Source organism: Brachycentrus maculatus, unplaced genomic scaffold (assembly GCF_059751285.1).
Source record: "Brachycentrus maculatus isolate JH-2025_06_01 unplaced genomic scaffold, ASM5975128v1 h1tg000119l, whole genome shotgun sequence".
NCBI lineage: Eukaryota > Metazoa > Arthropoda > Insecta > Trichoptera > Brachycentridae > Brachycentrus > Brachycentrus maculatus.
Window position 1 is genome coordinate 711,766 of NW_028280872.1, and position 13,740 is coordinate 725,505.

Below are 13,740 nucleotides of genomic sequence, written 5' to 3' on the forward strand. Positions count from 1 at the left end.
CTTGTGAAAATCCACAGAGACCGTTAGCGTAGATTTGACTGAAAATGTGAAGCGTCGCGCTGAAACTCGGGATATATACGAGTTTCAGAAGGCTGCTCGTGGGGAGGTCCGATGTCTTGCAGGCAACCCGCTTGCGCAGCGCGGGTGTAAACTGTGCGACCCAAGCAATACGAGAGTTCACATAGCGTGGAATCGCCAAACCTTATTAAATCGAGATGAGTCGAGGTCCTGTACTGAGGCGAATCACACTGCGAGATGGCCTTGACCTTCCTTTATTTTTTTCCCTTTTATAATTGAATCGTGGGGTTCTCAACAAAAAAAACAAATTCGAAATAAATAAAGTTAGTAGATTTGTGTAAGGTTAGGTCCGAAAGTGCCTTTCCCCATAACAGCTAGGAGGAGGTTCGGCTGTCCAAACTCAAAACACAGTAAGGGACATTTTTTTGCAGTACGTTTTTTTTGCATTTTTGGACTAAGTAGATTCTACTTAGTCCAAAAATGGAAAAAAACGTACTACAAAAAAATGTCCCTTACTGTGTTTTGAGTTTGGACAGCCGGGTTGTTTTGATGATTTTTTAAAAATATATCATTATATTACATTATATTCTCATTAGTAGACCATCCTTTTTTTTTTTCTCTTACAATTGAATCGTGGGATTCTTAAAAAAACAAGTCGAAGTAATTTTAGTAGATTTTGGTAAATTTATATCCAAAAGACCTATTCCCCATTATAGCTAGGAGGAGTTGTTTTGATAGAATTTTTTTAATAGAATGAGAATCCTTTTATAATTGAATCGTGGGGTTTCTTAACAAAACAACACAAATCAGTAAAGTGAAATTAGTGGATTTAGATAAGGTTAGATCCGAAAGACTTTTTCCCCATAAAAGCTAGGGGGAGGTTGTTTTGATGAATTAAAAAAATATATAATGAGAAGACATTCCTTTTATTTATTTATTCCTTTTATAATTGAATGGTGGGGTTCTCTAAAAAAAACAACACGAAATAAATAAGTGCTGTAAGTAGATTTAGGTAAGATTACGTTCTTAACACAAATTCCTCATAATTCTAGCAGGGGTTATTTGGATTATTTTTCGTAAAACAATAAAAAACGTGACATGCATATTTTATTGGAACTCCATTTTAAAATAAATATTAAATTTTAAATCGAACACTGAGTTTTTGAGTCTACTAGTTGTATTTTACTGTAAAAAAAATACATAAAAATCTATTTATATTTAAAATAAAAAATACATAAAAAAATCAATAATATTATGTGTGGGTGGTTGTGTAATAACAATATTAGTTGAATATTTACCAAGGGCAAAATGTATTTAAAATTTGAAGGACTATACGTCAAGTGGCTACCGCAAGTATTGCCGGTTTCATCAATTTATTTGTAAATAGCAGCTGTCTAGTTCACAAACGTGAAATATGATTGACGTACGACGCCAATTGCAAAAATCTAAATAAAAAAACATCTTCCGATAGGGTGATTCATTTTGAGCCAGCCTTTACGTACTTAAAATTAAATAGTGCCAAAAAATATAGATTTTTTTAGATTTATTACATTTTGTGCGAAAAAAACACATGTATGCAGTTCTTTGTTTACTCATATGTGTATATGCACGTACGTACATAATCATAATAATATATAACATATTATATCGTTTTACTCGCCGCGATAAAATGTGTCAACCGTTATCAATAGTAATAAGTGCTAGGTACATTATTAATGTGGTTTTTGTCAGATTTTCTGCTGCTTGTCTTTCCTTAGTGCTTAGTAATCTAGCGCCTTTTGACCCGTCGACAACTCGTCCGCCGTCACAACCGTCGTGAGTTTTGTTTACAAGAATAATAATAGTGTTTCCGCGTATGTGTTTTGGTTTCATTAAGTTTCACACTTGCTTGCTTCCGGTAGCAAAAATGTAAATAACCCTGTACTTGTAAGATTTGAATGAGAAAATATTGAGACTGAGATCTCAAACGCAGAGTTCAGAACGCGAACGGCCGCGCTAGTGGTTGGACGTGCATCCGAGCGCAATATTTTTTAAAGAATGTGTATTGTAATTTGATTAAAAAAAAAAAAAAAAAATATATATATATATATATATATATATATATATATATATATATATATATATATATATATATATATATATATATATATATATATATATATATATATATATATATATATATATATATATATATATATATATATATATATATATATATATATATATATATATATATATATATATATATATATATATATATATATATATATATATATATATATATATATATATATATATATATATATATATGTATATATATATCTTCTTTTTCAAACACTTATTCGCACTGCAATGGTGCATAGGGTACTGCATCATATAAACTCAGTGTTGTTTTGATCGTTTAAAACACGAAGGAAAGGTGATCAGCCATCCGCTTCAGGTACCAGTCCAGGGTATTGGGATATTGAATAAATACCAGAGTAAAAGAGCCACTTATATTTATTTGACCCCCCCCTGGGAATCGAACCCGGGACCTTCAGAACGGTAGCCGAGTGAGCTGACCATTACACTACGGAGGCCGACAATTTCTTTAAAAAAACATTGTATTTTTTTTAACTCTTTACCTTTCAATAACTCTTTTCTTTTCAAAACCATATAATGATTTCGAAGAAAAACAAAAAAGATTTTTTTAAATACAAAAACGATATTTTAACCAAATAATTCAATTACGGTTAAAAGTAAAAAATTACCCTGGGTTAAGAGAAAATTCAGTTGCAATTTATCATGTATTGAGCCTTAAATACCAAGATTTAATCCAAATAAAAAATGTAAAGTAATTCGTTTACACATCAACAATTTTCCACAGGTTCTTAACCTTTTTGATCTTACTACCCCCTATCAAAATTTCGCTACGACTGCAATTGGCAAAATGTCCCCTCATAAAAAGGGAGAGAAATAAAAAATATGTCAATCTTTTCAAAATCATTTTTGGTCTCCTAATAGACCCCTAGTTTTTTTAGACGGTAATTGCATTTATTATTTACCTCGCTTATTATGTACAAGGTTTGTAGATCATTTAGTGGATTTTTGTTTCTTCTAGCTAATTATATGCTTTTATTTGAATCTGTGTTGGGAACAGGAGGGATAATCTAGTGTGGGCCAAACAGGAACTTCTCAGCATTTGATCATTGCTGGGAGGAAACCACGTAAAACTCCTCAGGAGAAGGCGGACTGTTGACTGTCATCAGCAGACCTTCCGTTCCACTAGAAGAGGGTTCGGCATTTTGTGTCCTACTTTGGTGTATGTAACCAATGTTCTTCACTATTTTTATCATGTATGATACGACCTCTCGTGACAGTTCCTTATGAACTATCACGGATCCGATGTTGGATAGGTCCTCACCCAGGCTCCTGCAACGCGCCTCCAGCTATTGTCTTTGAAAGCTGAAAAGGGTAATACCTCTAGTTGCCACATAAAGTCCTTCGAACGCCCACTAGAGGACGTTACCACCCCTTTGGGAATATATGGTCTAATAAAATACGGAACGGGTGTTATCAATAATGATAAATAAATGTTTTCTTTCTATTTTACTCTTTTAATATGTTAATATTTTTTTAAAGTAGTATTTATCGATTAATTCAAGTTATTGTATCGCCATAACATAACCACAAAAATAAAATAGACTCACAGGTATTTTTGTTCTTGTTCCCTACTTATAACACTGATGTAAAGTAAAAAGCCAAAAGGAAGTCAGGGTCAAAAAAATTATGTTATTTCTGAAAATAATTGTTCTGAGAAATATCTGTAGAAAAATATTTTTATACATGCGTGGGTATTATAATAGTATAATATTTTTTTTAACATTTTGGGCGTGTTCAAATCCTCATTCACAAATCCGGGTTTCTCTACTTATCAGAATTTTAAATGTTGACATCAACATAGATGAAGAAGAATATTGATGTCTGGGTATTTACAGGGCTTACGACCAGTTATGCGCTGGTTTAAGTGATTACTTTATACACTAGAATTTGTATATCAAATGCATAAAGTGATCACTTAAAACAGCATATGACAGGTCGTAATACCTGTGAATGTCAAAAAACTACCTTGCCTTTTTTTCACGAATTGCTTTGTATCTGTAAAACATATCTTTATAATAATATTCCTTTGAAAGTATTGAATGAAGCGGCATTTACAAACAATTTTACGGTGAAGTCGTATTCGATACGTTTAAAATAACATACCTCATTCACGTTAAAGAATACAATTAAAATATTTACATGTACGCTCCGTTGATTAAAGAAAAAATACTTTATAATTTGCATAGTATATTTTCCGATTTTTCACATACTTAAGTTAATAGCTAGGCAATTGTCTGTGTAACACTCTCATTATCATTCATCGTTCACTTTGTGTAATACCACTTTAATTTCATTGAATGATAAGGAGACTGATATATTACCATACCACAAAGTTAACAATGCTTTTAATATCCAAAAAATATTGTCTTTGCGTATGGCACCATTCACAGCTCTTTATCTTTAGTCAGGTTTTTCAGATATTTATACGACACAGATCCTGCCTTCACTTTTTATAGCTCCACATAGTTTCTTCTGGGTTATCTTTTTCCTCACTTCCTTGAAACAATATTTTCCCCTCTACTATTACAGTGATAACGTTGTCGTACCGCAGTCGTATTACTTTTCATTTTCCTTCATCTGTTTTATATTGTTTCTAATATGTTTCTATTTTCTTTCAACCTTCTTAAAACCAATCTGTTTGTCATAATATTTCCATCTAGCTCTTTTAATTCATTCCTCTTCCAACACCATAACGCAAACGCTTCTAATTTATCAGTATCCTTTTATTCACCGTCCAGGTTTCGCTACCATACGCTCATGATACACCCTTTATCAAAGACATCCTTGATTTTTAATAATTATTTTATGAGTGAAAGTGAAGTTATTTCTTATTAAATACTTGTTTAACTATACCTAATAAGATTTTAGTAAAAATAAAAACGCTTTATCGACGTATATGTATTGCAAATAAGTTTAACGATACATTTTTTTTCTTACGACTTTGGCATTTTTAAACCGGCTGTCAATCATTAAGTTAATACAACGAAAATGAACATTTTTTAACCGAATAAGATCTACCATACTAGAGGTCCCGAGTTTGATTCCCAAGAGGGTCAAAATGAAGAAATGCGTTTTTTTCACTCTTATATTTATTAAGTATTTTTTTATTTATTTATTTATTTATTTTCATAATACATAGATACATTCAATATACATATTCATTTCATATACACATTTATTATACGTATTACGGCTCTTTAGGCATGGCCTGTGTTGAGCCGAATACTAACATGGTAATACAAAGTTTATATATATATTTTTTTAATTTTTAATATACATATATTTTTTTTAATGATTAGATTATAAACATAACATACAGGAGATACAAAAATTATTTATTACCCTGGACTGGTACCCGAAGCGCTGATTACTTCCCCTTTATATAATAAACTATCCAATTAACGTTGCATCAATTTGTTGCAGTGCCCTATGCATCATTAGGTGCATATAAGGGTATGTGAGGGTATTGGAGGAAATTTCAAGCATATTTTGGTTTCTTAAATGAATTATTTTGTCCGCCTCCGTAGTGTAATGGTCAGCGCGCTCGGCTACCGTTCTGGAGGTCTCGGGTTCGATTCCCAAGGGGGGTAAAATAAATATAAGTGATTTTTTCACTGTCATATTTATTTAATATTACCCTGGACTGGTACCTGTAGCGGAGGGCTGATCACCTTTCCTTCATGTGTAAACGATCAAGATAACACTGCGTTTATATGACGCAGTGCCTTATGCACCATTGGGTGCGGATAAGGGTTTAAAAAAAATTAATTAATGGATATATATTATATTATTAAATTTTCTTTAAAATTAAATATTATTTCTATGTAATCTGATTCAATTCTTTATTTTTATCAGGTGTATATGATTATTTTCAGTTAAAGTTTTTGATATATGGAATGAAATACTTGAACTTTTTCAAAATATTTAGTTTTTCGTATTAATTAATTCCGATGAAAAATCTATTGCTCTACATTATAATACATTTATTATAACTAACTAACTAACTAACCATCACGCCGCTTCCCCGCAGGGGTAGGCAGAGAGAATAGAGCGCCACGCCACTCTGTCCTGGCAAACATTCTTCGCCTCTTCCACGTTCATGTATCTCCTCATACATACCCGCCGATTGTTACGACTCCTAACCTGACCACTTTCAAGTATTTGGCATACCTGATCGTGCCATGTTTTTCTTGGTCTTCCTCTGCTTCTTTTCCCGCTAACATTCGCCTCATAAATTTGTTTTACCGTTCTTTCCTCACTCATTCGTTCTACATGTCCAAACCATCTCAACACACCTTTCTTAATTTAATCGAAAATGCTTATTTATTATAACTAAATTTATTATATAAGTTATTTTTTTATTATATAACATTTATTATTATATTAATTTATTTATTATTTAACATTTATTATAACCAAACTAAATAACAAAGTTATTTTGTTAGCCATTAATTTTATTATTTGCTGGTGGTTTTTCGATATACACCATATTCTAATTGCTTAAAGCTCTTTTATTAAACACTTCAAGTACTTCGTAAATATGCATTTTCTTTAAATCAGTGTGGTTTGTTGTTTAAATTTATGACAAGGAATCATGTCGCTGTTTGAACAGTAATTAGACAAAATTAACCAGAAAAACTTGGTAAATGCGAAAATCTCATTTTCATGGTAAACAGATTTGTAAGATAAGGCAAAGACAAATATTTTCCATTCTAAAAGTGTGTTTGCTTACGTTTTGTAGTGATAAAAGTGACGCCAATCAAGAAGATTTCTTAAATTCATAAGTGTCTTAACTCGAGTTGAAACACCTTTAATGCACCAAAAATATTCCTTTCCCACAAAAAATACTTTGTCTCTGTTGAGGCATGTATAATACATATTAATAACAAATCCTTTGGTGTGAAATTCGGTATGAATGTAGAAAACTAATATTACATTTTTTTTTATTTAAAAGGTGTATTTCGAACATTTCAATATAAAAAGACCACTTTTGAGTCTATCAATGTAAACACGACTAGTTTCGAGAACTTCATGATGTGTTCTCATCAACAGGTTAAAATACAAACAATAATTTTTATCCATAGTCATTTTCACGCGGTGATGAAAACATATCGCTCACTCCTTTCAAGAATGTCATAAATCATAAATCGTCAATTTTTAGTTGTGCATGTTTTTGGAATACCCAGAAAATATACTATGTCCCAGCAAAACCGGCATATTTTTAACTTAATATTTACCTGCTACAGGACAGAAAGTGTTGTTTTTGCATTTTGAAGAAAATGCATTGTTTAATTTTTTATTTACATAAACTTAATGTTTTTCAAATGAAGAAATAACCTTCAGGTTTTACCTAAAAAGATCAGATACACAGTAAAAAGTTCAATAAGTGGCTTGATATTTATTTTTAATACATTGTATAATATTTTTTAACTTTAAAAACTTTCTCCTGAAAAATTAGGTTTTTTGATTTATGACGTTCTTTAAAGGAGTGAGCGATATGTAGTTCTCAAATCTAGTCGTTAATTAATTAGTTCACAAGTGATCATACACAAGTATTTAATTTTTATAATTAATTATCATCGCGTTATTATTCCAGAAAGCTAACATCAAATTAATAAATAAAACATTCCTAACATTTTACGATTACTTCAATTGTATGTAATAGTAGAAACATACATATGTTTGAGTTTGAGTAATGAAGATACATATGTGTGAGCAAAACCTTTGTATTTAGACACCTTAGTACCAAAGAATATAAATATGTTTTTAATATCTTCTTTAAATAACAACGTCATTAATGTTTTTTTAATGATGATAATTTCAACAATGAACGAAATTCGAGTAAAAAAATTAAACATAATTTTATTCCAACACGAAATAAAAAATCACGGCTCGATTTTTGAGAAAATTTAATTAACGAATAATAAACTTTACTAAGCATAGTTTTTTTGTTGCTTACGTATCGCGTAGTTCCGCGTGAGTTTGAGAGTACTTAGGACTAAAAGACGTAGTAATTTTAGTAATTCCGTCAATTTATATACCCGCGTTTGAGTACTTCACGTATCCGGCACCGTCATTACATAACGTACACGTGATCGTATGGTACATACACAATTGGAAATTCTGTCTTGGAGGGATTTTATCATGATTTTCAGAAAACGGTGTTTCGACATTACCGAATTTTAACGTTTAACTTTTTAAAATTATAACACATTAAAGGATCTAGTTTTAAAAAAAATGTATTGTATTTAACGTTGCTTGGAATGTATGTACACTGGCGGGCTTATAGGCACAACTCAATATCTTCTAAATAACTAAAAACAGACTAGTAATAGTGGTCAAGGTTTGTACCTACCTTATACAGCTATTTGAAATTATTGTAGTTTGAAGATAGCGATTTGCATGTATGCAAGTGGATTGTAAGTTAGATTTATTTAAAGACTACTATGATTTTGTTATGTAGAGGGATGGAAAATCTCTTGAGATGACCACAGCTATAAACTATGATAAAAAATAAATTGTTAAATACGATAAAGACGATAGTCAATATAACAAGGTATTTTCATGAATTGATTCGGCAGTCACTTTGTGGTAAAATCTATCCATTTTAAATTAATGTTTTACTCAGTAAATACCACTATTCAGTAGTGGTATTTACTAAGTAAAACATTAAATAAAAAAATATTAAGGTGTGTTGTAACAATATTTATATTATTTATTATACTGCCAGCCAAAGGCATAAGCGTAAGCCCTGAGATGCTTAAACTTCCGTCTTCTTTCGTAAAAAGGGAAGAACGATACATGTTTCGTATCCAGTTGGGTCAGACACCTTTAAAAAGGGTATGTTATATTATTTCGAGAAATAAAAATACTTTGTGTTCTGATCCACTCACATTTACTCACTCACAAAGTATTTTTATTTCTCGAAATAATATATCAATATGATCCACAAAGTTAATGCTTTCAATATACAAAACAAAACAAAAAAACAAAAAAAAATGTTATCTTCGTAGTTGTATGTACCTACGTCGCGTGTTGGTATGCGGTCATATCTATGTTACATAGATCCGTTATAACAACAAATTCTTACCAATGGCACTGTTACAACTTGCCCCTGATACATTCAACCCAACCTCCCCCACCAACAAACCACACAACGAAAACAGCCGCTTTCAGCCGAGGCGTTTTTAATGTCAAAACACGCTGTTTTAAGATATGTAAAGTGCTGGTATTCTATAATATATTCTAATCGCGGATGTTACTTTAGTTATTAGCAGTCTGAATTTAATTTAGCTTAGATTGCATTACAGCATTGAAGGTACTTATCCACTTAATTTATTACATGGCAAAACATCTGCCTGCATATAAAGTGACCTATGATTACAATGAATTAACATGTAAATAGACACTAACGAGACGTGGAGGAACTACTAGAAACACGTTACTAACATCATTCTAAATCCTGGATAATAAGTCGATCATTTTGCATCTCTAATTATTATAAAAGGAATTACAGAGCAGCCCAGAGCAGCCGTGTACTTAGCTTTGAGAATAGGTCGCTCACTCCTTTCAAGAACGTCATAAATCAAAATTCGTCAATTTTCAGTTGGGCATGTTTTCGGAATGTCCAGAAAATTTACTATATCCCAGCAGAAGCATTTTGAAGAAAAGGTATTGTTTAATTATTTTTAAAATTAACTAAATATTTTTCAAATGGAGAAAAAAACCTTCAGGTTTTACTTTAAACGATCTGTTGCACAGTAAAAAGTTCAGTAAGTGGCTTGATATTTATTTTTAATACATTGTTTTATATTTTTAAACTTTAAAAACGTTCTCCTGTAAAATCGAGTTTTTTTGATTTATGACGTTCTTGAAAGGAGTGAGCGAGGTGTCTGCGAAGAATTTTAGGCGTGCAGCAATTTGACTTTGTGAGGAATGAAGAGATAAGGCGTAGGACGCAGCAAATCTTGGTCACAACTGTCGTCAAGAAAAGGCGATTCAGTTGGTTTCGCCGTGTACTCCGTATGCGTCCCTTAATCAATCTTGCCTCTTTTACAAGGTATCAGGTTCGCACCGCCTAGGACGACTACTGCTGACAATTCGTCGGCAGCAACATACAAAATATTTCTGTTTATAGTAAAATTGTATTTAAAAAAATACAGATTATGGATATATTGGTATAGATATATCGTAGTCATACAGGAGAAAGCGACCAAGTGCATTTTTTAACAAAAACGTGATCATTGACTATTTTATATCTTACTAGCTTAATATTGCCCTGAAAAAATCCCAAAGGATTTTAAACTTAGAAGTATAATATATTGACTTGGTAAAAATGACTAACTGCATTGATGTTTATTTTCTTGCCAAGCAAAAGTGACTTAAATGGCCCTCCTGAACATTTTACGGTTTGGTAGTTGGTCACTTTCTCCTGTACGACTGCGATATAATTCTTTATAACATTATTTAGAGTATATATTACTCGGCTGTCCGAACTTAAAACACAGTAAGGGACATTTTTTCGTAGTACGTTTTTTTGCATTTTTTGATTAAGTAGAATCTATTTAATCCAAAAATGCAATAAAAACGTACCACAAAAAATGTCCCTTACTGTGTTTTGAGTTTGGACAGCCGTACTATTCGTATGTAGCGAAGTTTTCCCAATTACGAATATTACTGTAGAACTTGAAACCTTAAACTATATATTTTTGGTGTTTCGATACTTATAGACAGCGAGAAAACATTTTTTTTTCGAGATTCGTCTTATTTCGATTTAGGGTTTCACCTATTAGCATGCGACAAACATTAAATGACTTATGGTATAGGAAAGTAATAAGTAATAAAAGATTTCTTAACAAAACTTAATATTAATTATAACTGTATTAACATGGATTTTTGGTTCTTATTTTATTATTATTACTTATTATTATCATTATAGATTTATCGATTTTGTAATTAGGAATTCTACTGTACAATGTACAATAATAATAACTCATTCACAGAGGAATATTGTTAATACCTAATTAGCACAATACTCAATAATAATAGGAAGACATGTTCAACGATCAAGGTTCTTTGACGATCAATCGTATAGTCAGTATAAAATACTTAGCTAAGTAAATATGCATACCAACATAAAAATAAGCAGCAAATTTACTCAGATATAGGCATAAATACATATATATATATATATATATATATATATATATATATATATATATATATATATATATATATATATATATATTGTATATATATATATATATATGTATATATATATATATATATATATATATATATGTATATATATATATATATATATATATATATATATATATATATATATATATATATATATATATATATATATATATATATATATATATATAAATATATATATATATATATATTTATATATATATATATATATATATATATATATATATGTAAATATATATTTGTAAAAAAAAAAAAAAAGTTTGCCTTGCTAAGCTATACTATACTTAGCTAAGTAAATATGCATACCAACATAAAAATAAGCAGCAAATTTACTCAGATATAGGCATAAATATATATATATATATATATATATATATATATATATATATATATATATATATATATATATATATATATATATATATATATATATATATATATATATATATATATATGTATATATATATATATATATATATAAATAATATATATATATATATATATATATATATATATATATATATATATATATATATATATATATATATATATATATATATATATATATATATATATATATATATATATATATATATATATATATGTAAATATATATTTGTAAAAAAAAAAAAAAGTTTGCCTTGTAACCAAAAATTGATACACAAAAATTAAGATACACTATAAATTATAAGCTACATAAAAAAGATAAAATTATATTTTCAGACACTTTCCAGTACGTAAAAATAATCTGGGGTTTAGAACTTGCATACAAATAAAAGGGTCTTCGTTAAATAAAAGGTTTTCTCAATCCAAAATAGATTTTAGTTAACTCATATGTACTGTGTCATGAGATTGTTTAATATATCTAGGAGTTTCAAAAATTGAGTAGTGTGGTTGTCAGTCATGAGTAGAATGGTGAATGTTGAACGATTGTAAAGTGATTACTTAACCAGCCTATGACAGGTCATAAGCCCTGTAAATACTCAGTCTTCCATATTCTTCTTCATATATGGTAAGATGTCAAAATGCAACCATTGATAATTCAACAAGAACCTTATCCGATATATACCACCAACCTCAACCATATCGCTCACTCCTTTCAAGAACGTCATAAATCAAAAATCGTCAATTTTCAGCTGTGCATGTTTTTGGAATGCCCAGAAAATGTACTATATCCCAGCAAAAAAGGCATATTTTAAAATTAATATTTACCCGCTACAGGGCAGAAAGTGTTGTTTATGCATTTGGAAGAAAATGTATTGTTTAATTATTTTTTTATATACACTAAATATTTTTCAAACGGAGATAAAACCTTCAGGTTTAACCTAAAAAGATCTGTTGCACAGTAAAAAGTTCTATAAGTGGCTTGACGTTTATTTTTAATACATTGTATTATATTTTTAAACTTTTAAAACGTTGTTTTAAAAACCTAAATAATCAGGTTTTTTGATTTATGACGTTCTTAAAAGGAGTGAGATATATGATCACCATTTTTTTAGTAAATTATCCTTTAAATTAAATTTCCCTTTACTCAATGTAGTTAAAACCGCAACCTGTTTATTTATGTTAAATGAAAATTCAAACGACAGTTATTATACATTTTCAGATAATCCGTATTTTCTGCGCTTTCCCACCTTTTCGTTTGTTCAACAAATTGCACCTTGATGGTTGTTTTTGTTTTTCATTAGTGCAAAATAATTGTATCAATTTGAATTGTACATGTTAAATATTGTTATACTTTTCAAAAAAGTACATACAAAACCAGGGATAGAATAAAAAATTTTCAAGAACCGGTTCGCCCTTTAGGTACTACCACCCTCCTATAAAAAAATAGTTTTTTTATGTATTAAATTTTTCTATCTCCTTCTGGCCCTGTGGGAGACCAGCAAGTTATAGAAAGGAAAACATGTTTACTAGTAAATTTTTGAAGCGTATATCTTTCATGATATCTTTTTTACTAATTGCAATAACTTAACTGAATTTTTCCACTATTGTTTTTTCATCTTTCCAATTATTTTTCTCTTTTGAGGTTCAAATATTTTTACAACGCGGTGGACCAAGTAAACCGGGCGTGCTCCGATACATGATCTCAATCGGAATATTATGTGACAACAAAGGGTTAAGGACCGGTTCGGCGAACTCTAATAATTTTAGGCTCTGGTTCTAGCGAACTGGAGCGAACCGGCTGAATCCCACCACTGCACAAAACCTTTACTAAAAAAATTAATCGAAGGCACGTGACATAAAGACGATACTTATTTTGCTATTTTCCGTTATATTAAAAAAAAAAGAAAAACATAAATTTTGCTTTAAAAAATTACTAAACAGATGATTCAATTCAAAATATGTAAAGGAATATGT

General features: G+C 29.9%; 1 protein-coding gene across 5 annotated transcripts in view; it reads left to right on the plus strand.

The window, feature by feature from the left end:
* Window positions 1-1,780: 1,780 nt before the first annotated feature.
* LOC148309616 (alpha-galactosidase MYORG) overlaps window positions 1,781-13,740 on the plus strand; it is a 64,577-nt gene continuing 52,617 nt past the window's right edge. For 2 of the 5 annotated variants that reach the window (XM_088259758.1, XM_088259760.1), the window contains exon 1: window positions 1,781-1,871. The gene's annotated coding sequence lies outside the window, so the exon portion shown is untranslated. Of the gene's footprint in view, window positions 1,927-13,740 lie in introns of all 5 variants that reach the window. The other 3 variants (XM_088259757.1, XM_088259759.1, XM_088259756.1) reach the window with 2 other exon arrangements.